Raw genomic sequence first — 24713 nt, forward strand, 5'->3', positions numbered from 1 at the left:
GGTTGGAGAGAGCCCAGGCTGCCAGGAATCCCTCGTAGTGTGTGAAACGATAGTTTGTAGAGAAGGTCATTTATTGGCCCATTTTCTCTGGAAGGGCCCCCCGCCCCCAATTGTGCTCCATCTCCACCCCGAACTCCACAGGTAGATTAGAGTAACATCTGTTTTTAAGCCCTTGGTTTGGGGTTCTTCTTGGAAGCTCCTACTTCTCTCCCAACCTTCCTGCTAACCCCTTGTAAGATGTACCTTGCTTGGACCCTTATAACTGGAATTGGCAAAACTGCTCAGAACTTCTCTCACAACTAATTTTTACATACACCACCATGGTCTGCACTCCAGACTGAAAATAAGACAGACTTCCAGTCCAGTATTTCAAGATTTCTCCACCAGAGTCTGGGATCTCCACACCAGGGATGGCTGAGAAACTATGTTGTGTTCTACAGATGGTCTATCCACCCCCAGCTTCACTCGCTAGTTTTTGTCAAGATCACAAAGAGAGGAGGATGAGGTCGGGAACATGGCTGCCCGCTAGGAAGCCGGCCGGGAGCAGCTCTCCGCCGACCGATGATTCGTAAAACCCCACCGTACTCTACCAGGATAATGACTTGGCACCTGACTCCTGTGTATTTGGTACTTTATTTGATTAAAAATATAATCACAAAAGTAAAACATACATACAGTACATACACAAAACTGAGAGGTTAAGATGACCAAAATGTAATAAGACTTCAAAATTTAAAAACCACATTGTCTTTCGGCATGTCAAGACAGATTTTAAAAAGCACTTACAGCAAAACAAACAACATCCCCTTTAGTAAAGGTAAGCGAAAAACTGTTCTATGCTGAACAAAGTTGTATCTTTTCCATGTAGGAATTAAAAAGCATTTTGAATAAATTCAGTACAATTTGCCGAAAGATTCAAAATGTAAAAATGCCTGGACAGAGACCCCCATCACATTGACAAACACACGAAGTGGTAATACCGACCCAGTGGGGAACCGATTTAGAAATGAGTAATACCGGTCCGACAACAAATAGGGAGTTTCCTATTCACACACCACGCCCGACTCTCTTTTCCCATCCTCCCATCCTTCACTGTGTTTTTGTTTTCCTGCACTTTTGAGGCACCTGCTATCCACGCTTGGTCTTCGTTCCCAGGTGTGGTCCAGGACTCGTACTCCACCGGCTCCAAACGCGCAGCGTACGGCTCAGGTGCTTACCTCGCTTCCTGTGTTTCGTTCTGCGTCTGTCTACTGTGCCCAACTCTCGCCCTCTGCAAATGTGTATGGGCCTGGTGATTTTTAGGGCTGCTTGTGCGCTCAGTGAATTCAGAGCAGCGCTCCGCACCCTGCTCTGACCTGGAAATCCTGGCTCCAGTTCCAGGGTCAACCGTGTCAGTCAGCACCCGCAGCTTCCTGGAAGGGCTCCAGGGAGGCTGTTGGGAGCTTGCTGGCTGCAGTCTGCCTGTTCTGGCGGCTCCGTCTGTGAAAGGAGGTTCCTCTGCAGACTGCCAACTTGGAGCCTTCAACCTGGAAGACCAAGTAAAAGAAGATAGGCAGAAACACGATGTGGTCCCTATGTTTCAGCTTCCTGGGAGTAAAAGGCATAGCAACAGAGAGAGTGAATTGTTAATCCAACACAAGGGGGTTTTGTCATCTACTATCCCGGATAGTGAGAACACTCAGCAAAATGTACAAATTGAGGTCTAACAATTTGCTTTGCAAGGAGCCTATACCCCAACCAGACCTGCGTTCCAAACATCTTGCAGTTCCCCCACAGGGTAAGAGTAAAAATAAAAATCTCCATACGAAGCAATTCAAAGTCATCCCTTTAAAAGAGAGGAAAAAGAGATCGCCCCCAGTGGCTCCAGGAGTGACCCCCTCCTTAGGTCATATTTCAAATTAAACCCACAGGGTAGTATGGGAACCACCGAGCAGGCAACAGCCCCACCAGAAAATGCCTCACTATTACATCTGGCTATACCGGTTCAAAATAGATTCTCGGTTTTAAGCAACTCTGTCCCTGTATCTGGGACTACAGAGTTGGTGGGAAACGATTCAACACCAACTAATCCTCCTAAGGAGGCTACTAATGACATGCCAGGCTTGGGTTCGGTGCATGGGCTGTTAAGTCAGCTGTCGGTAGAAATTAAGGAGCGTTTCTCTATCAGAAAATAACCAGTGGAAAATTCAAGACACAAGCAGTAGTAGTAGAAGAACTTCTCTGCATTAACACAGACTATGGAGGACCTGGAAAATAAAGTGCTAGAACTGAGGTCGGGCCTGGAGGATAACACCCAGGAAGTGGTCAGGCTTAAACTGATAGAGAAGGACCTATCATATAGGTTGGAAAGGCTGGAAAACAAATCCAGAAGAAATAACATCCGGATCCTTGATATTAAGGAAGGGGTGGAAGGGGGACAAAGTTAAAGCTTTTATCATAGATATTCTGAGTAAAGCCTTCCCACAAGTTGCTTTCACTTCAGTTTGGGAAGCAGAAATCCCACGGGTGCATCGGGACCCTTTTTATATTAATCATGGCCAGAAGAATCCTAGGAAAATCCTGGTGTACATACAATCCTACTCCCTTAAGGAAAAGCTACTGGGGGCAACTCTTAAAACAAAATACCATTCAGGTTCAGGACCTATCATTCAAAATAAGGTCTTATATTTCAGGGGTGACAGAAGACAGAAGGTGGGAGATGGGCAAGCGGATTGATCCTTTTGAAAGAAATGGGCGCTCAAGTGCAGTTAAGGTTGCCTGCCTTTCTCAAAGTGATGTGGGCAAACAAAATGTATAATTTTGTAACCTTAGAGGAGGTAGACAGTCTTCTGGCACTTAATAAGCCAGCAGATAGTTAAAATACCTTTTTTCTTTGCTTTGGGAGGTTTTTTTTCTGTGTAAGATTAGTCTTTGGGGTCAGTGGACAGCAGCTCGAATTGGCATTTGCTAATGGGCAGTCGCAGGGTTCCCTGGGGGAGGGTGTGGGTGGGATGCACGTGTAGTGGTGGGGAGCATTGGGGTAAAAAGGAAAAATTGTCCTCATTTCATATAACCGAGATTATTCGATGCAGCTGGATTTGGAATAGTGATCAGGGGATAGGGTGTGCCCTTCCAGGGGAGAATGCCTGGAGATAGTGTTGGAATGTGAATGGCTTAAGAGTCCAAAAGGAGACAGCGATTGGTCCTTCAATATTTGAAGGACAGTCCAGATCAGATTCTCATGCTCCAGAAGACGCACCTATTGCTATCTGAATGTCTAGCACTGTTTATTAGGCAAAGATGGGTAGACCAGGTTATAGCCACTGACCAACAATGCTCCTCTAAAGGAGTCTCCATAATAATGAAAGCAAACTCTGGAATAGAGCTAAGCAAATCTCAAGCAGATGAGAGAGGGCGCTGGGTGGTAGCGGAAATTAAGAGCTGTGCTACTTTCTACACGTTTGCCAGTTATTACGGCAAAAATGAAGATTACATCACACCCCTGAATAACATCTGTTCTTCCCAGCTCTATTTTGAAGCCCCTTTGATAATTGGCGGGGACTTCAACATCATTCTAAATAATAGGCTAGATAGATCCTCTCCCCACACCCAAATTGCTGCACCGCAAGTTGAAGCTTATCTTCTCGCAATGCTAGACAACTTAAATTTATGTGATATATGGCGTAAGAAAAAGGGTGATGCTAGGGACTACTCCTTTTTCAGTAAGAAGAATGACCATTACTCAAGAATCGATTACTTTTTTATGGAGCTCCCCAAACTGGGAAATGTTAGGAAAATAGAGTATTTACCTATACATCTATCCGACCATGGAGCAATAGGATTAAAAATTGAGGTCCCCTCAAGACCGCTGCCTAGAAGGTGGACCTTAAATGGAAGGCTACTCCTGCAGTCCGATATTATGGGTAAGGTGAGGAGGGAGATTGCAGCTTTTTAAAATCATAATTTAGACACTGCACCCCTACACATTGTGTGGGATTCTGTTAAGGCTTGGCTGAGAGGGGTCTTGAAGGGTGCAGCGGCGACCTGGCTCAGATCAGAAAAGAGAGATTGCTTTGTTAGATTGCTTTGTTAGGGGAGCGGCTAATAAGAGCTAAAGCAACCTTAAAGCCCGGGCATTTTATGGCAGCAGAAAAAGAAAGCTTAGTGGGGAGAGTTGAAGACTTAAAGCAGGAATTTAGACACACGACGCAGGGGATCTTGCTTCAGAAGTGGGAAGTTAGCAAAATGAGGGGCTTCGATCAGGGGAGGATTGCGGGAAATTACTTGCAATGAAGAGCAGCATGGATAGGTCCCACAATTACAACAGTAAGATTAAACTGGGAAATGGGCAGTATATAGAGGACAAAGAATACATTGAGTTGGCTTTTACTAAATTCTTCTAGGATCTATACCGGGAGGATTTCGTAGTAGACGAGTCCGCCCTGGATCAGTGGCTTGCTAGGAAACCACTCCTGAGGCTAAGTTCGGACAAAATAACGCTACTTATCCAGGACATATCAGGGACTGAGATCCTGACCGTTCTTAATAAAACTAAGAAAGGGAAAGCTGCAGGTCCGGATTCCATCCCTAATGACATCTGCATGTATTGGCTGAGGCGATCATCCCTATTTGGCTTAGGCTGTTCAATGAAATACTGAGAGGTACCTCCTCTTTATCAAGCTCATGGAGTGAGGCTGTTAACACGCTAATCTTAGAGACCGGGATGGATCCAATGCAATGCCAGTCTTACCGGCCAATATCACTATTGAACTGTGATTTATAAAAGCTTCACTGGGGTATTAAATGCTTGATTTATGTAAAATCGTGGGGTCAATAATCCATGAAGACCAGAATGGCTTCCTTCATGGTAGGCAGATGAAAGATCTGGTCCTGAATCGAATTGGCTCAATAAACTTGGCAACAACGCACAATGCCCCGCTATCGATCATCACCCTATACGCTGTGAAAGCCTTCGACCAGGTTAACAGGCACTACTTGAGTAGACCATTGAAGGCTTTTGTTTTTGACAAGACTTTTAGAGATATTCTAAAGAAAATCTAAAAATCCCCTCGGGTGCAGATTGTAGTTAATGGCAACCTCACAGCCCCAGTACCAATAGGGCGCGGCACAAGTCAAGTGTGCCCACTGTCACCTATTCTCTTTGATTTGTATATCGAGCCCCTTGCCCAAAGTTTAAGGCAAAATAAAGAAATACTCTCTCTTACTGTAAACTGCTTTGTAAGGAAGTTATCCTTGTATGCTGATGACTTGATTGTGTCTAATGTCAACCAAGCCCAACCTGAACTATTTACTGAAGTACAGGCTTTTGGGAAAATGTCTGGCTACGAGGTTAACCATGACAAGACCGAAGTTATGACCTTGAAGTTGGTAGTACAGGGGGTAAGGCTATCAAAGGAGATAAGATACCTAGGAGTAACCATGACACAGGAGCTAAAATAATTGCCCAAAATAAATATTGCCAGAGTCTTTAAGGAAGCCAATTTACTTTTGAAAAGATGGCAGTCTCTCCCTCACTATGGGCAGACAAAATAGGTCAAAATGTGCGTCCTGCCTACGTTTGCCTAGCTATTTCATAATATTCCGTTGGTGTTTGACAAAAGCTATCTAGTTAAAATTCCGGGTAGGATCCCTGCTTTTATATGGGCTGGCAAGGGAATCAGGTTATCTTGGAAAAAGTTAAGGCGCAAGCTTTTGCAAGGTGGCCAGGGCCTAAGAGACTTGCAAATATATTGTTGTGCCTACCAATTAAAGAACTTCAGGATGCTTCTTCTCTGGCCTGATGATACCCTGACTGGTAGCATTTTCAAGGATATGCTGTTGGGCAGCCCAGATGAGGGTTTTATGTATAAATTTGTTGGCCCTGAAGTTCTTACATGCCGCTGCCAAACTATGGTTCGACTGCCGCTCAAGTCTAGGTATACCGTATTACAGCGAATGTGCCCCCGTGTGCGATTCCCCGGGAACACTGGAGTGCCTCTTGGGTGCCCTAGCTCAGCCTCTGAAAACAGCGGGCGTTACACGGTGGAGGGACATAGTGGAAGGAAACACCTGCCTGTCCTGGGACACATGGAGAAATTGAACAAACTGCATGCTGTCTAGATTTAAATACTACCAAATTTCAACGTGGTATAAGAACCAACAGTGGCATTTTCTGTTACATAACTCAATGGAGGACAACCTGCAAGACCAACACCCACAGAAAAAGGAAGTAGCGCTTTGGTATAATTATCTCCTCACTGCAGCAGACTGGAAGTTGGACCATCCTCATCTGGTATGGGAGAAATGCTTGCCCGACGAGGTGCTGGAAAACCTATGGTAAGTATCTTTAGACCTGCTTTACCCCTTTAAAAAATCTGCTGCACTGAGGCGAAACCACTTTTTTACACTCCACAGGATTTATTGGTCCCCACTCAAGCTATCTAAAATAAGAGGTGATGGAGAAACCAGATTCGGTTCCCAGGAAGCGGATGACATACACATGTTTGCCAACTGTTCGTTGTTGAAGGAGTTCTGGGACAATGTGGGTAAGACCTTGTCAGACGTATTGGGCAAAGAAGTGGAGGTAAGCCCCCCTGTAAACCGGTTTGGTGTTGTGCTGTCACCTGAGGGGGTGGATGGACTCTCAGGGTTGCAGAGCAAACTCGTATTTTACTAGATCCTTTTAGCTAGAAGGGAAATTTGTAAGAACTGGCGCCAGGCGCCACCTCCCATATTGAGAGGCTGGTAGAATCCTGTAAGATACTTCAGAGACTTGGACCAAAAGGTCACCGTTACAGGAAGATAATCGAGCTTGTGTTATTTTGTGAGTTGTTAATTTCTGCTTAGCTGGATGTTCCTGGACTAAGGTGTCTAATGACTACACCTCTTGGTCAGCTCACGATTTACAATGCGGGCTGGGTTTCGTAAGATCATCAGCTGAGATCAGACCCCAAGATATAAGCAGCCAGGATGGTTAGGACTGAGAGGATGCTTATTTCATAGAGGTTATATGAGGACAAAATTACATAGAGGGTCTGCCTAGACCCTCTTTTGACGGAAAATATTTACAGACTGCTCAGGAGTGGCATTGAAGTTGGCGTTGCACATTGAAGACCCTGCTCAGAAGCCATGCTTTAATATTTGGTTGTTATTGCTTACGGAGAAGAGTTCAGTCACGGTTGACCTGTAAATAGTTGCTTGTTATCTAATTCAGGATTAAGCACACTTGAGTTTACTGCAAAGCCCCTCACCTCAGGACCTTCGTAGATTGAGCAGAAAAATGAACGTATGGCTTTGATTGGAGACTGCTAAATAAACCTATGCCTTTAACTTATGAGGAATGGCTACACAGATGAGAGCATCACTATGGATTCTCCTCTGACATTCAGTTGTGGTCTCCCACCTTGATGCTCTTTCTTTGTTAACATAATGGCAGTAATGTCTCTGCACCCACACTATCTCCCTTTCTAGGCCTTCTTCTGTCACAACCTGTAGATTTTGAAGTCAGTCTAGTACTGAGGAAGGACATGACGTTAAACAAGGACTCTAGGGCTCGTTTTTTACATCAGCCATGGGACAATTCAAGCCAGATGAGGCCTGGTATGATTTCTTGGAAGAGGATATGAGCTCAGTGTGTGATCTTTCTACCCCAAAACCTTCCGAAACAGCCATGGAGATTGGAGAAGGCCACAATATCAGGTCTGTGGAAGTTTGGCCTTAAGAGGCCTGTACCATGTACAGTAGATGTCTGGAATCTCTCACCCAATGCAAGTCCTCTTGAGCATTTGTCCCAGCTGCTTGTGGCTGGGTTGCCATGGTTGAGCTAATGGAGTTGACTATGAAGTGGACTCTGCATCAATCTCCAGTTGAAAATACTTGAAGCTTGCACTATAAAATCAAATATCTACAAAGCAAACTGTGTTCCTAACAGGATCACTGCCCAGGAATTAAAGCAAACCTTGCAGAGGATTGGAATTATGTCTTGGTTTACCTAGTCCTGGAACTGAATAAATGTTTTGCCCAATGAAGAGAATCTTTGGCATCAAATTTTGTCTGTTGGACTAGTGGTGGTGCTTTTAGGATGTAAAACTGCCCTGAGACACACATTGGACCCACTGCAGCATCAGTCCTATAAGGCATTCAAGAAACGTTAGACCTATTGTCCCTGATCCTTTTTCCTTGGACTGCAAGACCCCATTCAGACGGTGCTGATCATCCATAGGAATAAAATGGTGAAAGACATTTTCTTTCTGTCGAAATCATGGAACTTGTATTGACATTAGTTGTTTCACTTGTGGGCCCCAAGCGCACTGGACTCTTTTTATCACAAGTGGCCTGACTAAAGGTACAGGCCCCATTTTTCTATCTCTAGCTCACCCACAAACCAATATCCACACACAACTTTAATCCCATGAGGCATAATAGAACTATAGACTGTAAACCTTACTCAAAAGAGTTTAGACATTCCATTGCATTTGGGATTATAGCCCCATAACCAAGTCTTAGGCACTTTGCTTTTTATTTTTGTTTTTTTAATAAATGTTTTTTTCATAGAAATACCTCTATTTGGGCACTGACCTCTGAGTGTCCTAACTTAATCATCCCCTTATTTTTTGCATGACTCTGCTCTTTGGAGCCTACTTAATTTTAGAATCTGTTTTGAATTGCTTCAAAGTATTTTTGCATAAATTTGCATCATTCAATATTCTGGTCTTTTGGTGTCATTGGCTCTACACCCAAATCAAAAAAAGTTAGTCTAGACTGGGTATCCAGAATAACTGTCTATCAACGCGAACTACAATTTCACACGAGTGAAGAACTTCAGGTACTTCATTGGATCATTGGGGAAATGTTCGGGGAGCTATTTCCCCACATTCTGCACTAAAACACACCCATTAGGAACAAGCGGGCTAGCAGCTTAACCTGTGGTGCCTAAACTGCTGTACCACCTATGGAAAACGTGTCGATCTATCGAATGGGTTTCAAATGGGCCGTTGATATATTGAGCCTGAAGCGGTGTTAGTCTTACTCCGGTTGAGCTATTTTATTGGCAAATTTAACACACAAACATGATGTGCGGTATAAATTAGTTTTGACCCTGCTCCTTATTGGAACAGCCCAGCCCGAACTGCAGGCCAAGTCCTCCCTGGACTGGAAAACAGCATCTTGGGACCAGTTTTGGGGTATCACCCCTCATCAGCCAAGTTAGCTTGAATCCAGAGGCATAGTGAGCACAGGGCTCCTGTCTGGCAATACCCTTCCCACTTGGGGTGAACATAGCAACACAAAAAGATGACAGAAATGCTGAATAAATCAAACCTTCGCCTCCAGTCAAGAGATCTGGGCCTAAATCTACTGTTTTGCTCCCCACGCCATTCCAGTTTAGACCGAGCCATATGCAAATCAGTCTTGACCCTGCTCCCCATGGGAACAGCCCAGCCCGAACTACCAAGCCCAGGTCCTACCTGGACGAGAAACAAGCATCCTGGGACCAGTTTCGGGGTCTCACCCCTCATCAGCCAAACTAGCTTGAATACAGTGGCACAGTGAGCAAGGGGCCCACGTCTGGTCATACCCATCCCACTTAGGGCAGCAAATGGACGAAATGCAGAATAAATAAAAATTCACCCCCACTTGAAATCTGGCTCACCATGCAATCCCAGTTTAGGCCCACCCATATGCAAATCAGTCTTGACCCTGCTCCAACTTCTTTACTCAATATCAAAATGTGAGAATGCTCGGTTTCCATAACCAGATGATCGTTAAAAGACTCTGGCCAGAGAATTGTGTACACATAGAGCAATATTCTGGTAATACGGCTTTAGTTTCCTGCATGTGCATCACACAATTGCATTCCTAATGAAGGAATTGCTGTATGTATTCTTTTGTAAACGTCATTAATTGGGAAACTGTGGTAACAGCAAGACAACACAGTATAATAATACACTGTCCTACCATAGATGAAAATAGCTGTCATAATTTGGAGGTTTTTGGTTATGGGCTACAGTTTATAGCTGGAAATCCATGGCAAAGCCTCGAGCCTGTTAAAAAAAATAAAATAAAAAAAATAATGTATTAGCATTTTTTGATTATCCACATCTTACCATGCAATTTCCTGTACATGAGCGTTAATTATTTGTTCATTATAATTGTTCCACATACAGCAAGAAGAAAAGACTGATGCATCAGGATTTTGCTCTGTTTCCATACATTGTACTTCAACATTCAATCCGGAGTAAGTTAGTTCTTATAGACTCTAAACATGTTCCTGGTGTAGAATTGGTTTATGTGGGAAGTATATAATGCTAGCTAATATCTAGCCTTTTCTGATAATAACAAACGAACGAAACAAATAACAGCTACTTCATCCTGGGGTCAACACTCACTCACTCGCTTCCTTACGTGCCTATTTTATTGATGAGTCCCGTCTCTTACCCACCCATATGGTGGAGACCGGGGTGGGGGGGAGAGCAAGCGAGGGGGGGGGGGCACCCCTCTGACACCACATCTGTCTGTGTATTCTATTTACTTAGTTCAGGGATGTGGAATTCCTATAGTCCGATGCCCGGGACATATTGTCTGGGGTCAAGGGCAACAAGTTTTCATGTGCATTTTGTCCTTGGGGACAAGTAGGCCCAACCCCCTGCAGCACAAACCCTTCGGATGCCAGTTTGCAGTATCATATTATTCATCAGGGAATGGCACTGTTAAGGTAATATTTGTGTCCATATGTTAATGCTGTTCAAACTCGTATTTATGGTTAATTATTTATTTATTATTCGGGTGCACGCTCTACGTAAATGTTGTGAACTGACTGCACTTCTGACAGTGGTTCCTGTACAAAAATGTGTTCACACGTTTTCAAAGTTTAGCAGTATGAGGCTATGTATAATACTCCCACAATGCTCTGATTAGATGCAAATATTTGCAGAAGCTTGAAAGCAAGATTGAAGATTCTTTGCTTTAAAAAAAATAAAATGAAAGGAGCAAAAAAACATTTAGCTAAACTACGGTAAAATTTCTGGGTACCATTTCTTTGCAGCATTATTTAGTAAAATGTGTTGATGCATGCTTGTATTTTCATAATGGAAAATCAGTATAACCATTTTTAATAAGATTATGGGAAGGGGGCGTGGCTTGGACGGCAGAGCCAATGGCTGCCTGATCCCATTGTTCCGTCGAGGGCGGAGGTTGAACAATCAATTTCCAGAGATATCAGAACCATCGAGGCATCAGTGAAGCACTATTCGATTTCGGATGGCATGCTGCTCGTGTGGGTGCTGCCAATCACAACTTTTCACCAACAATATGTGGAGATACCAACATTGGGGAAGTTCCACTGACTCCGGTGCGTGAGCTAAAAAAGGCTGATTGGGACCGATATTTGTTCTGGAGCCGCTACACGCCAACAAGTTCATGAAAGACTTTGCCAGGTATCGTTATAAGGCACTGGTGCCTTACTACATTCTCCGATCAGGAGTTGTGCGTAATATTAATTCTGGCGGATCGTTCGGCGCGACTCTTAACTTTACAGACTGACCTCAAAATGGCGGCGTTGTAAAGTTGCATCCTGCCTTCCGACTCGAAGTGGGCTCCTTAATTAGGTGGGCTCCTTAATTGGGTGAACAGAGCGAACGCTGATGCTTACTGCAGCCTGGGGAATCGGTTAAGTTATTTTTATAGAGGGGCTGTTTATTGAACCAGCTTTACCACCGTAACCCTGTACCTGTCTTCAAAATGGCGGACTTGCGAGGAGATCGTGAATTGAGCATTTACACTAGAGGAGCTGTACAATGCCCGTCTGCTGTGCAATCTTTGTTGGAAGTATTTTATGGGCTCCTATAAGCAGTGTGTTTCTTAGGGGGATTGTTCTCGCTGGTTATAAGCAATATTTATAAGATGACGCCGAAAATCTGATCTGTGACCCATGTATATGGTAGACCTTTAACAAAGGTGTTGCAGCAGGCTTGCAATTGTGTTTTAGATCTGTTGGAACTGATCTGGTCACTGCTGGGCTCCTAAATTGCACATATATCGAAGAGGGTACCAGTATATGTTTGATACTTTCCTTGGCCAGTAATTTTGATGAGGGGCAACACTCATTAAACCAGAGCCATACTTCTGACATACTAGTGTGAGACTTCTTCAGCTATATGCTTGACTTATTTTGTATACAGATACTAAAGTAGCTTTTGATGTCCCTTGCCTCATAAGTGAAGCTGACGGAGTCAGATCCTTCCCTTTTTACTGACTGTGCGACTCAGTGGTGTACATGTACTGAAGAGTGGTTTTACTTCAGTTTAACAGCAGGCTGATATAGAGGGCATTGTTCGGTTGCACAGGGCTCCATTACTATCAGCCTTTTATTTGCAGCTTTTCTAGTGTGACTACACCTAAACTGTGAAGGAATACATCCTTCCAATTCTTCACCGCTACAGTGGCTGAAAGAGTCTAGGATGCAGTTTAAAAAAGCCAAAGGGGAACCTTCACCATCTGATTCCCCCATTAAAATGAAAGCTGACATGAGTAGCACGATGGATATGATTCTTACGAGACTCGCGGATGTACACGATGTTGCTAAGTCCACAAAACACGGACACTATGCAGTTAGAACTTACGGCAATCAGAGCAAACATGAGTGCAATCCATTCCAAAATTGCAGCAGTTGAACAGAGAATCAGTGACGTTGAAGATGTTTCTTTTAAAACCAACAAAGAGATGAAATATCTTGGTGACACTACAGCCAATCTCGGAAAACAAACTGCCGAACTTGAAGATGGAAATTGAAGAGGTAACCTAAGGATTTTAGGTGTTCCGGAAGGTTCAGAAGATTATGCGGATTCATGGATTGCTTTTCTGGAAGACTGAATACCTCAGTTTACTGGTATAACATTTTCAAACCCTTTTGAGTTAGACTGTGCACATAGAGTGCCATCTTTCAATTCTTCACATCAAATAACCCGCCCTATTATCTGTAGGTGACTGAGATTTCAACATGCTGAAGCTATCCTCTACGTTTCTTTTAAATGCCGTCAAATGATTTGGAATGGGCACAAAATAATTTTTACGCAGGAATTCTCTTTTAGAAGGGTACCAACCTCATGATATGGATTCTGCCCAATCTTCCTCCAATAAAAGAGTCATGATGTTCATATATCCTTTATTAACCGGATAACAGTTAAATGTTCGTTTTGTATTTAATCAGCGGCTGTAGCACTGTATGATCACGCAATCTGTTATTTTATGTGGTTAGCTCTTGTGGGTTTGATAATCTTCTAGTCAGATCCTTACTTATAGATGGGTTTTCTAGATATAGAGCTTGATTATACCTACTATACTTATTGCGATACAAGATGGTTAAAGGGGATGGCTATTTTTGCTCTTTGCCCCTGGCCGTAGCCTTCCTTATGAGCTAGTTTGCTTCTGATGATCTCATGCCTTCATTAATCTGATTCACTTTAATTGGAAATCTTAATATTGTTGATGTAACTCAATCTCAGCTAGACAGTTTGACGCTCCTGTCATCGCACCTCCTACATTTGAGGTTTGCAGGTCTGGGTAGGGAGGGAGGGGGGTGAAGGATGCTTGGGTTTGGTGAATCCCCAGTAAATGAGGAATGTTAATAGATGTGTTGTCATGTTTCTTCTTGGGTATTCCCTTTTGTTTCTGCTTTTTATTATTTTGTTCCTTCTTTTTTTGGTTGCTCGCGGTCTTCTCTCTATTATTAGTTGGGCTGTATCTTGACCCCATTGGACAAGAGTACCTATGTGCTATGTTAAATATAAAAATTATTGCCATTTATAGTGTCTTTTTTGCCTTAACAGGTTATATCCATGCAGTGATTGCGTCTTATGAAAATGACTGTATTTACTGTGGAAGTCAGCACCTCTTCTATAACACGTGTTTAATACACCCTGTTATCAGTTGTATTTGTGATGGACCAACCTAGAACATGCAATATTGCTGAAGATCTCAATATAATATCATTAAATGTTAAAGGGCTCAATCACCCAATTAAACGCCGGAAAATATTTGAGAATTTAGCTAAAACCAAAGGGGACATAATTCTATTGCAAGAAACAATTATCTAAAGATGATACTATAATTAAGCATAATTGGATTTCACAAATTGCTTATTCACCGGCGAATCATAAAAGTAAGAGGTTATCATCTTGCTAGCTAAAAAAGCGAATGTTTCGTTAGAATCACAAACTCATGATAGCAATGGTAGACTATTAATTACCCACTTGACGAAAGGTGAAAACCTCATACACCTGAATATATATGGCCCCAACACAGATGACTCAGAATTTTGGGAGGGTAGATCTAAAACTATAGAGGGTCTTCCTCAGGAGGATCTTATAGTTGGTGGAGACTCTAATATTCCGTTAGATCCGATAATTGACAGACAATCCAATTGCAAATACCACCCCACCAGATCACATACCAGTCAGTCAGTCAGTCAAGTATGCTTTATTCGAATATCATTCATAAAAGCAAGAACAATTACAATAACCATTTCATACAATGATTAAAAATAAGATTAAATTATGATCAGCAGATCAGATGCGAAGCATACATGTACGATTTTTATCTTGATCAAGACCCTATTAAACAAACTGTTCTTTTAGCGGTAAGTGATTTAAGTTAAAAAAGACAAGATAAATAATTGAATAAAAATGCTTTTAAAACCGTGATATGAAAATAAAAATGCAGGGAAAATGACATAGGAGAGAATAATCAAAAGACTAGCAGTCTCTCCCTGATCATGAGAATAGTCAAACGACTAGCAGTCTCTGTCTAATCGACCACGCCCAGCCTAGATATTTTGCAGTGTTAAAACAAAGGGCAAACCCAAAAGTCACTGGGACCTGGGTATCAAACAGTAGAAAGGAAATGGTCCCAGAACATGCGTACTTTTAAAACCTGAACAAAATCAACAAAGTGAGTGAAAACAATCACGGGTTTAGATTTATAAGGGCGTTTCCCCACGGGCCCAGTGCTTTGTCAGAACCCCGAGCGCCGCATTCATGGATGCCGTCTAAAGAGGCCGATTCCCCCGTGATTCATTTCACTCAACTCACCGATCTACGTCACGGCGTGTTATGATGGAGTAATCAATACCTCCTTTGTGATTTTATCAATACTAGTGTCCGTCACTCTCGCCCGTTTTTGGAGCCTACCAGCCCCTGCGCCTTTGGACGCCAAGCTGACAGTGACTAGATGTCCGTTCTTTAACATGGTGCCTACCCTTCTTGCCTCACCGTCCTCTTTGTCCTGAGGAAGACCCCGCCCGTAAGGACTGAATCAACCTACCCTTGCCGAGGGGTCGAAACGTCGACATTTGACTATGCCAGTACTTTCAATAGTGCAATGAGCACTGTGTTCTTTCGCTTGTATATAGTTTTTGTCAAAACATCCAATCTTGCAATGAATGAATTTCATCCTGACTATTTGGCACGATATTAATGTGCCCAGCAATTGACTTGTACTATTGTTATAAATATATGTATGTCACTTATCCTATTACCCTACCCAACTCGTCACTCCCTCTCCTTCCCCGTGGCACCCTGCACTTTTTTGATTAATGTGAATTTACTTACACATTCATGTGTTCGATCCAGGTGTGATTAAATAACACTTCGATATGCCTTAATTGTTGCAATATTTATTTTGTTGATTTTGTTCAGGTTTTAAAAGTACGCATGTTCTGGGACCATTTCCTTTCTACTAGATATTTTGCAGTGGCTACTGAAATCCATGGTAAAGTGCTGGTACAGATAATACGCAGGGCCACATTACCACTGGTTGTTCCTAGATTTTTACACATCGGGGACAACCAGTTACGCCTTGGGACCGCGTAGAACTTACAGACAAATAGGAAATGGCCAATAGTTTCTTTACTGGTACCACAAGCGGGGCAACCATCACAAGATCCCCTTCCCACTTAGATGTCAGGAATTTGAGGGGAAGTGCACCTGATCTCAATTGGAAAAGAAGCTTTCTTTCCTGAGGCCTTGTTATGATGTCCCAGTATGGGTCTAGACAAGGATACATCTTGGCCTCCAGGAACTCTCCAGTCATAGAGCCGGTACTCGAGCTATTCCAGTGCCGGGCAGCAACCAACTCCCAATAAATATTCTTTAAGGTGCTTTTAGATGGAAAGCTGGCTCTCGCCGGATCATCCCAAAGTGAGCACAGGCCAAGCTCGGACAGGGATGCCCTAAGTGATTTTAACCATCCTATTTTATGATAAACGTCGGACCTTATAATGTCTAAAAAGCCATCTGCATAATGTTAAAGGACCGGAGTCGTCCATAACCTGTGCCAATACAGGATAGGGCGAAATTGGACCAAGTCTGAGATTGCTTTTCTACCCAAGTCATATTTAAGGGGCAACAATGGAGTACTTTTAGGGACACCTACTATTGCCCTTAAAAATTTGTTCTCTGAGGTTTGAAAAGCAACAACCTTCTCGAAACCCCAGAGCTCGGCACCATATAAGGCGGATCCTAAAGCTTTTGCTTCGTATACCTGTAAAACAGGTTTTACAGGTTTGGTCAATGATTTTCTATGCTCTGTACAGATAGCACCTGCCAATTGCCTATGTTTAAGTGTAGCAATTTCAACATGATGCCGCCAATTCTTCTCGCTAGATATATGCATACCCAGATATGTAAAGGTATTCACTACCTCTAGCGGGCGATCGTTTAAAATAGTTTTAGATTTAAAGCTACGATGGGGGTTGAATATCATAAGCTTTGTTTTGGCAGTATTAACCTCTAATCCATACTCCCCGCAAAATTGGTCAAAAATAGACAAAGCACACTGCAAACCACTAGGTGTTTTAGATAGGATGAGCGTGTCGTCTGCAAACATTAAAATGGGGATTTTAGTCCCAGCTAAAAATGGAGCGTCCACTTGTGCAGAAGTCATACGAGCAACAACATCGTTAATATATAAGGTAAAAAGAACAGGAGCCATCGAACATCCCTGCTGGACTCCCCTCTCTACAGGGAAGTCCGAGGTTATCGAACCAAGTCCTCCCCACTGGATTCTGGCATAGTTAGATTTGTGTAGCCTCATTATCAAAGATAATAAATCGCTAGGGAGACCCTGCTTGTTTAGGGCCATCCATAGCTTGGATCGGGGAACAAGGTCAAAAGCGGCCCGTAGATCGACAAAGGCCGCATACAAGCTTCCTTTGTCCAGCACCACCGTCTTCCATTGTAACAGGGTGAAACGGAAAACCTGATCCACCGTGCTTGTGGACCGTCGAAAGCCAGCCTGGAATGGTGAGAGAGCATTAGTCTCATCCACCCAATCCAGGAGCCTATTGACGATCACACGTCCCACGACCTTTTGGATGGTATCTATGAGGCTTATTGGCCTGTAATTTCCCGGAAGGGATCGGTCGCCTTTTTTAAAAATAGGAATAATAACTGCGCCCTGCCAAGATTTTGGGACCGCAGCACCCAAAGCAATAGCATTAATAAGAAGGTGGATATATTGGCACCAGCGCTCCTTGTCATTAACAAATAGATCAGCTGGCACACCATCAAGACCAGGGGCACGTCCACAGGCAACCGTATTCAAAGCCAACATAATTTCAGCTGGACCAAAGAGGTTCACTTTGGGAAGGTCTACACTAAATTCCTGGACCGTGTTGTCATTATTTGGTGCAGCATACTGCGTCTTAAAGAATTTTAACCATTCTTCTTCCGGCACATTGTTATGTGGGGACTCGGGAAAACCAGATTTTCCCCATCTAACAATGTGCCAAAATAAACGGGAATCCCTACTATCACTGGCTGCCTTTAACTCGGTCCAGTGGTGTTCATCCCAGGCTTTTTTGGCCTTAGATATACTAGTTTTGTAGTTCTTTCTAGCGGCTTGAATTAAGGTGGATTGCCCCCCCTTGATGGCTTCACCTAAAGCTAATCGTGTTTCCCTACATTGTTCATTATACCATTTAGCAGGCTTAGGGATTCTATTATCATGATTTTTCACTGGTTTGAGGAAATACTCCTTAATTACACTAAAGAGGGAGTTATGTAATCCTTCAACTTTATCTAGGTCGGTGCTAAGTGGGTTAAGGTGCTCTATAGCTGATATTGCCAAGTCCACCTGACCATTGATCTCAGCAATGGCCTGATGGTTAGTACCTACATTTTCCCACCTTAATCTCCGCATATTGTTTGTGGGCACAATCCGGGGAGGAAGAATCACAGAAGAACATGGAGGTAAGATACTATGTAACCACCATTTGTGGATGGTACACAGGGGATTATGATCACTCTCGATCCTTCCTACAACCTCCATGTCACAAATCAAAGGCCATAATTTTAATCTACATAACACGTAATCAATTCTACTGCTATGTCGGCCGTTGTCAAATGTACTTGACCCATTCCTATCGCCTCTGGTCCTACCATTTAGGGCTCTTAAGCCCTTTTCATAGCACAAAGTATTTAGGCCAATTACATCGGCAGTCCACCGCAGAACCGGTGAAAGCTCTAGTTTAGGAACACCCCAATGTCGTTCCTCCTCATCACCAAATAAATTATCATCGTTAATTAAGGGTTCAAATGTTCTATTAAAATCGCCCGCAATAACAATACTGTTTAAAGAATGAGTGTCGAGGTCTAGTTAAAGCATCTAATACATCAGACCTCCCCCCCCCCCACCCCCCCCCCTATTACTCCGGACATAAACATTATAGATATCCATTCTCCCTAATTTATCCAAATCCAATCTGATTAATTGGATATCTTGGTTTTTGGTATCGACAACTTTAATAGCCAGCTTTAAGCTCTGGCGAACCCATATTGTTAGGCCTCCCATAGGTCTTCCTCTAGGGCCCTTTAAGGCCGGCACAGAGTAATTCAGGTAACCCTGAACAAAATAGGGTTCACACGACCAAGTCTCCTGAAATATGCATAAATCATGATTATTAACAAAGCAGATCCAGTCTGCAGATTCCAACTTGGAAGTCAGCCCAGCAATATTCCAGAAGAATAAGCTCCCCGTAATTCCCTGGGAATTAATTGGTGAATTAGCTGTTAATAAAAAATCAGGGACATTTAAGTGTTCAGGACAGATATCTGTAATTACTTCCTGTTGTGGGGTTCTTGTCTCGTTAACAAGAGGAAGTGAGTCAGACAATGGTTCAGCAGGACTCACTATCATGCCCTGGTTGTTGTTAAGTCAATCTACATCTTCAAGGTTAGCTAACACCTCAAAGCGATTTCTCGTCGGAATTGAAACATTAGGTTGAATAGAAGGTGAAGCCCCATGATTAAAAGTGGAGACTGACCTAGGTCTAGGAAAAAAGTAAGTTAATTCCCAAGTAGTGATAGAGGAGCTCCTGGGATTTGTGTGCCAATTTAAGATGTGATTGACGGCTCTGGGGTCCCTAAAGTTAATTAAGATAATGTCCCCATTTATATTTTTTGGTATATTACCCAGCCATGGTAGACGCCTAACGTGTAAAATTTCCCCGTTAATGTACGAGGGGAGAGGGCGGTTTTGTCCTAACCAGTGAAGAACCTTATTTTTTATATGTGAATGTCCCTCTATAGCATCATCCTTCAGAATGGGGACACCCGCAAGCACCACTACGAGAGGAACAGCTTCTGGTGGAAGATTGATGGAAGAGGGTCCACGCATCTTAGCCATTGAAGCCAAGTGGCGCCTCTTTCCATCAAGCATTGCATCCCCTTGCGGTGGGGTATTTCCTCCTCGGCAAGCTCTATCCTTATTTGACTGTTTTAGCTTGGGAGTGTTAGCTCTGCCTGCGTGAATATTCGTTATGTGATTTGTACTACAGTCACCTTGACTAAGTATCTGGTGTGAGGGTAGAGTGGAGGGTGATATCGCAGGTACAGAAACAGTAGAAAGCGACTTTGCTGGCTTTACAGGGTTCATACGTTGGTCCCCTTTACCACCCATAAGGGATTCTACTTTCGCCAGCCTTTTTTCAATGCTTTTTAAACTCTCGACAATGGGTAGCATATGTGTTGTAAATAATTTGTCTATGTTACCCATTAGTTCCGCAATAGTAATATCTTTTACAGAGCAGGATACCGAGGTACCAGGGAGGGATACATTATTAGTGTCGTGGATAAGGCTTTTGTCAGTGTAAGCCGAGATAGATTTAGATTTATAACTGGATTTGGTTTTATTTTTACAAGCCTCAGAATCCAGTTTCCTCCTTTTCCTAGGCAATGAGCCTAATTGTTTGGGTGCCCCAGGGGAAATAACATTTTGGGATAGGGGTACCATTACTTGTGATTCATTCGATACAACTGGTTCACTGCTTAGATCAATAGGAGAAGAGAAAATGGGAGAGGACAAATCTTTAGATGAGTTCGTCATGATTGGATTACCAGGAGGTATTGAGATGTCATTGTTGTCCGGAAAATGTGTAATATCATAGTGAGAAAGGGGACTTTTATCAGGGGAAGTTACTTCATGTTGAGAGGTTGAAGCTAAAGACATATTTTTTATGTGCTCTATGGAACTACGACGCCTCGCTCTTAGTTCAGCAAGGGTGATTTCTCGGTCTAGCCCAGAATTGACTTTCAATAAATAGCCATCAAGGGTACCCTTATTAGAGTTGCTGGTCATAGTGATAACTGTAATAATGCACAGCCCCTAACAGTCAAGCGTAGGAGTACTTGGACGCAACATACAACAACGATAAAATACACAAAAGATAAAATAACCACTAATAGTAGCATCCACACGGAACAGTATCTGCAAGGGTCTAAGAGGTCAAGGGGGTGAGCCCGGCCCGGCCTCCCTCGGCTCCTGAGGGCTACAGAGGGCCCGCCCTTTGCCCGGGCTTAGCCCGGCGCCGCCCGCGCGCGTCCCGCAACGCGGAGGGCGGAGTCAGATTTGTAGCGCCTTCGGGCGCGAAAATGCGGCGCTTCCGGGGTGGCAAGGATCTTGGGAGATGTAGTTCCAATACTCTCCCCCCACATGGCAGTCGCGGCTGTCCAGCGACGGCGGGAGGGAGATTCAAAAGCCACAGGGAAGACTGCCCCAAGGATCAAGAGGCACCGCAGGTAAGTGTAGCAGCACACCGAAGTAATTCAAACTCTCAGCAACAGCCCCCAGATCACATACCATAGTTCACACTATATGATCTAAATTCAATCTCAAAGATGCATAGCGCCTTCAACACCCAGATTCCAGAGACTATACTTTTTACTCCGCTCCACATAATTCATATACTTGAATTGATCACATTCTCATTTCAGGCTCATTCACCCATTTAATTGAACAATCCAATATATCCCCTAAGCTGGTGTTGGATCATTTGTGCATTAGCGTTAAACTGGCGGGTAGTCATAATGAACCTTCGCCAAAAAGATGGCGCTTTAATAATGTCTTGTCAGACCCTGAGGACAAAAAGAAAATTGAAGAGGCTATAATCATTATTTTAGGCATAATGACACTCCTGACATTAACGTTAACACCCTATGCGATGCTTTGAAAGCCACCATAAGGGGAATAATTATTGAAATTAAAACAAAAATAAACAAACACATTAATGCTGAATTAGTTAAATTAGAACTCTAAATTAAAACCCTGGAGTCTTCCCATGCCAATTCTTTAAAAGATAACTCTATCCTCACATCACTAATGCAAAAGAAATATGAATATAATAAAATTCTTAGCGAACAAGCTGGAGTATGGGTAAACAAATTTAAAGCCCTTAATCTTTGCAAAGCCAATAAAGCGGGCAAATTACTCGCTTCATATGTTAAGCACAAACACAACCAGAATGTTATTTCGTCCATCAAAGATGTCAGTGATCAAGTACACATAAAACTGAAAGATATTTTAAGTACCTTTTAAATCTTTCTATGAGGATTTATATAAAAAAGTGTCAGGACTGAACTCAGAGAATTGTACCCAATACTTGACTAGACTTAGATTGCCCCAATTGACTGAAACAGACAAACTAGCGCTAGGAAAACCAATCCGTGCAGCAGAGGTTACAAATTCGATAAAAACTTTGAAAGATAATAAAGCCCCGGGCCCAGACGGTTTTACAGCAATTTTCTATAAAACCTTTTCAGACCAACTACAACCGACCATACTGAGTTTTTAATAATCTAGCTCAGGAAGGGCGCACGACGGACTCCATGACAGAAGCAAACATAATAGTCATACCTAAGGAAGGGAAAGATCCCCTACTTCAAAAGAACTATAGACCGATAACCCTCCTCAATGTTGATTGTAAAATCTATTCAAAATTTTTAGCTACAAGACAACACTGTTTTACCATATTTAATAAGTAACTCTCAAGTATGTTTCTTTAAAAGCCGCTTGTCTAATGATGACACTCAATTTGATTTGTCATGTATCCGAAAATGCTTGAACTAGGAGTTTAAAATTAGCCTTTCAGGAGATCTTCTTAGGACTCCCCAACGTTTTACTCCATTCTGCATTGGTCAAGGGTCTACCAACTAGGTCTTCCCATTTCTCACGCAATGGTTAGAGTTAATTTTGTCATTTCCATTATTTATTTATTTTTATTATTTTTTTTATTTTTATTTTTTATTTTTTTTTTTATATTTTTATAAAATTTTATTGAACAGTCATTTCCATTATTGCTGAATGCAGCCAATTTACGAGGTGTCCGGCAGATCCCAGCGTCAACATTGCCTGCAGGGCCGGGTGTGTGTTGGGCTCCTGTGTGTTTCTGCCCCAGAGAGTGCCAAAGTTCCCCGGACATTATGGCATGTAAGGAACTGGCCTGGAGCCAGTTCGTGATATTCCAGAAATTTTGGAAGGGGGGGTAATTCTTCATCCTGATAACAGTCCCGGACTGTGGTCACTCCTGCCTCCACCCACCCCCTCTTTCAACTAAGCTTGCGTGAAGAGGGAGCCGTTGCCTATCAGAGGCAGTCCTATGATTGGTAAGTCAGGTGCATAGAGAGGCATCCCCACTCCACACTTTGTATATCTGTCCCAGCATTGCAGGGCTACTTTTGACAGCACCTCCATATATTTGATCTTATTGTCGGGGTTTAGCATCCCTGGTAGTACTACCCTGTGGGGGGGATGCCCTGGTAATGCCAGTGTCTCCAGCCCCTCCTGCCTATCCACTTGCCAATCACTGAAGTTGTGCTGCCAGAGAAAGGAAGTGGCGATCGTATCCCTCCCTTGAACATCTTTGTCACCTGAGATCCTTGCGAAGCATATACAACAAACTCATCAGATGCTTGAAGGCTACCTTCTTCAGAACTCCACTAGATCAAGCAAAAAAACGGTCTCAAAAAACTGTTTGAACTCATCAAGTCCCAATCTAATAATCATCCTAACCTCTCGGCTCCGGATCCAGGAACACTGCTGAACTGTGAAGGTTTTGCTGTCTTCTTCACGGATAAGACTATTAAGATGGAGTCTGAACTACGCTCGACCCTTGATCACATCTCGAGCGGTCCACTGATCGCCTTTTGCCCCTCCGAGTCGAATATCACTGAACCTTTACAGCCCTTCCGCCCCAAAAACAATGCATCTTGGGGTTTGTTCCAAACCATGGATGAATACACTATATGCAAAATGCTATTGACTTTGAAACCTTCCAATCACTACAGCGACCCCCTGCCATCGGACTTGTTCCCAGAAGTGAGATCCGCTTTACTAACACTCTGGACAACGATCGTCAATGCTTCTCTTATGCAAGGGTCTATTCCGGATTCCCTGAAATCAGCTCAAGTTACCCCGATCCTAAAGAAACCAAATGCGTTTCCCTCTGACCTTCTTACCTTTTGCCCAATCACTAACATCCCCACCTTGGCAAAACTCTTGGAAAAATGTGTGCTATCCCAACTTTGCCATCACATCGACCATTTCCAACTCCTGAACCAATGCCAATCTGGTTTCCGCCTAGATCATAATACAGAGTCGGCGCTAACGCACATCGTGGATGATGCGCTTAGAATGCTGGATCACAATAAGTCATGCTTACTGATCCTTCTGGGCCTTTCCTCAGCATTTGATGCTGTCAAACATGATCACCGAATTGACTTCCTGGGGCACAGGATGGGGCTATCTGGGCCGGTATTAAGCTGGTTCTCTTTGCTCCTTCAGAACAGTTCCCAAAGCTTCAAGGTGAACCAATCCTTGTTCCACCCTGCACCAGTAACATTGGGGGTTCCACAAGGGTCAGCATTGTCCCCCACGCTCTTTAACCTGTTTATGGAGCCTCTGACTGAAATTCTAAAATCATCCAGAATTTGCTATCGTATGTATGCGGACGATACCCAACTATACCTGAAGATCGCCTCCCCCAAAGACATCCAGTCCCTCAATTCAGTCCTGCTGGCAACACAAAGCTGGCTGACACGCAATCACCTGAAGCTAAATGCTCTTAAAACGGAATTCCTACTGATCTCACCCCACAACCAATCCCTCGTCATGGAGCAATGGCTGAATCAGCTGACTGCTCTTAACTGCAGACAGCACCTCGTAGACTCTGCATCATCTCTGGGCATCATTCTTTACAAAAGCCTGAAGCACATCAGTTCCCTCACCAAAGGAGCGAACTTCCAACTCGACTTATTTAGTAAGCTCAAACCCTTCCTCCCTGCTCATGACCTAAAGGTTGCAGTTCAAGCATTAGTGATTTCAAAGCTGGACTATGGTAGTGCAACACTTTGCGGCCTGCCCAGAGCGAGGATGGCTCCTCTGAGGGCTACCCTCAATTTAGCTGCGAG

General features: G+C 43.3%; 1 protein-coding gene across 3 annotated transcripts in view; it reads left to right on the forward strand.

Moving 5' to 3' along the window:
* The window catches only part of LOC146812352 (embryonic polyadenylate-binding protein-like), an 818377-nt gene that overhangs the window by 70916 nt on the left and 722748 nt on the right, over positions 1-24713 (forward strand). The window contains exon 2 of one of the 3 annotated variants that reach the window (XM_085619346.1): positions 10143-10213. The exons of the other annotated variants lie outside the window; for them this stretch is intronic. The gene's annotated coding sequence lies outside the window, so the exon portion shown is untranslated. The remainder of the gene's footprint in view (positions 1-10142; positions 10214-24713) is intronic. 3 annotated transcript variants of the gene reach the window in all.

This window comes from Triturus cristatus, chromosome 7 (assembly GCF_964204655.1).
Source record: "Triturus cristatus chromosome 7, aTriCri1.1, whole genome shotgun sequence".
In the NCBI taxonomy this organism is placed as follows: Eukaryota; Metazoa; Chordata; class Amphibia; order Caudata; family Salamandridae; genus Triturus; species Triturus cristatus.